Raw genomic sequence first — 2,500 nt, forward strand, 5'->3', positions numbered from 1 at the left:
TCGAAAATTCCCGTACGCCTTTTGAACCCTCCCAGACCGGATCCCAGAGTCGTACGGTACATCAAAAGTTGTCTAATTTTGAGTTCTATCCTGTGGCCAAAGAAATATGCCCGAAAGAACCTCATGGCCAATTTCTCGTGGCTTTCCCGTGTTTACACCATAGGGAGTTGGAGAATTTCTTGGACTTAGAAAATTTTGGAATTTTGGATTTTTTTTTTTTTGGTTGAAAATGCTACCGATGATGATGATGATGATGATGTGAAGGTGAAATTTTGGATTTTTGGATTTTTAATTTTTTTTTGTTGAAAAAATGCTAGAGATGATGATCATGCGAGCGCGTGAGAAGACGAAATTTTTGATTTTTCAAACAAAAATTTTCTTTTTGAAAATGCTCGAGATGATGATGGTAATGAGCGCGTGAGAAGATGAACATGCAGTGCACAAGTGACGGTTCAGTAGTTTCAAGGCTGGGGGCTAATTTTGTCCCCAGCGTAGTAGAGACAGGGCCATTTTGAAAATCTCAAGGAAGAAGTGGTGCAAACGAATGTGACGATGAATGCTGTGCCATTCATAGCACCTACGGGTTTAGGTGTGACACTGCCAGCCGGTGCTACTCAAAGAGTTAGCATACAATCGTCATGTAGGTGTAGTTCGAAGAGCAAGGGCAGTGTGCATAGTGGAGTGCAAGGTGTGAGAAGTAGTGCAACACAGTCAGTTAGCGCCAGCAGTAGTGTGACATGTAGCTAGCTGGGATAGTGTTGTTCGCACAAGAATGTGGGGTGTGAGACGTGAGATCATCTACTGAGTAGTAGTACCTTGATGTCAGTAAGGTTGAAAAGCACCGGCGCAGTGCCAGTAGTGCACGTGTGACTGGGACAGCGTGCACAATCATGGAGTGTGAGGTAATAAAAATTATGTCACAGTCATGTCAGTTAGCGCAAGCATCACTGCACTGTACAGAGTCATGTAGCTGGCGGCACAGTGTGCGTGTAGGGAGTGTGAGGTGTGAGACGTACCGTCATGACTGTCACTTAGGGTAAGCACTACTTATAGTAGCTGTGTACATGCATGTACGCGACATTGTACAAGTCATGTAGCCTGGGATAGGGGAACATGTGCATGCACATGTATATGCACAATGTACGTCATGTACCTTGTACATGTATACATGACTGTCTATGCGTGAGTGTGGAAAATTTTCTAAGTCCAAGAAATTCTCCAACTCCCTATGGTGTAAACACGGAAAAGCCACGAGAAATTCACGGCGAACATCTTTCTTGCTGGTTCTTCTTGGAAACGGACAGAACTCAAAATTAGACAACTTTTGATGTACCGTACGACTCTGGGATCCGGTCTGGGAGGGTTCAAAAGGCGTACGGGAATTTTCGAAGGGTCGATAGATGATGCGGTGTGCAAGTGCAGTGCTACCTATGAGGGGAGGTGAAGGTGTTCGCGGCCGGGCTGTGGGAAATGTGCGTGCCCGTGCCGTATGGTCGAACACTCTCAATGCGTTGTATGCGCGCATCATTCACGCCTGGTGCTACTGGTGTATGGTCAGCTGCAGCTGTTGTTCTTTACAGCCAGCGGTACATCACGGTGCTTGTGCGTCGATGTGTGGATATTCGTGGAGAGGGTGACACCGACCAAACACCAACATATCACCTTTTCCTTGCAGTGCGATGCGCCATTGGCTTTGGGGAAGTGGCCCGTACCGGACTACATGCACACCCGTATATTATCCGTATATCCGTATATCCGTGTATCCCAATGGAAATGTCGAAGTTGCCACCTCTCTCACAAAAGGCCAAATACCTGACGGGGCTCGGTGTGAGTGGACCTCACTATAGGCAGGCAGGCAGGCGGGCGGAAATAGAGAACAATCAGAGCTGGCCCGGACCTGTTGCATCCCTACTACATCCCAATGTCCCTCTAAAAATTCCCAACAGGTCACCTCTCACAAACGGCCAAATCCATGACGGGGCCCGGTGTGAGGTGACCTCACCACAGGCAAGGGCGGAAATAGAGAAAAATCAGAGCTGGCTGGCCCAAACCTGTTGCATCTCACCATCTCTACATCCCACAAGCAGTTCCAAAGGGGTGGGCACTGCTCACAGTGGGCCAAATACCTGACGGGGCCCAGGTGACAGTTGATCACACCACGGGCAGAAACGGAAAAAGCGGGGAGATGGGAGAGATGGGAGAGATGGGAGAGATGGGAGAGATGGGAGAGATGGGAGAAATGGAGGAGATGGAGGAGATGGACAGCAGAGGGATACAGGATACAGAATACAGGATACGGGATACGGGGTACGGGATACGAGAGAAAGGTACGGGATACGGATAAAGGTACGGGGTTCCGGATACAGGGCCACTGTGGAGCGAAAGGTGAGTTCACCATAGGGAGTTGAGAATTTTGGACTTAGAAAAAAAACGACAGTTCACCATAGGGAGTTGGGAGTTCACCATAGGGAGTTAGGAGTTCACCATAGGGAGTTAGGAG

The sequence above is a fragment of the Sycon ciliatum genome, chromosome 1 (genome assembly GCF_964019385.1).
Source record: "Sycon ciliatum chromosome 1, ocSycCili1.1, whole genome shotgun sequence".
NCBI classification, from domain to species: domain Eukaryota; kingdom Metazoa; phylum Porifera; class Calcarea; order Leucosolenida; family Sycettidae; genus Sycon; species Sycon ciliatum.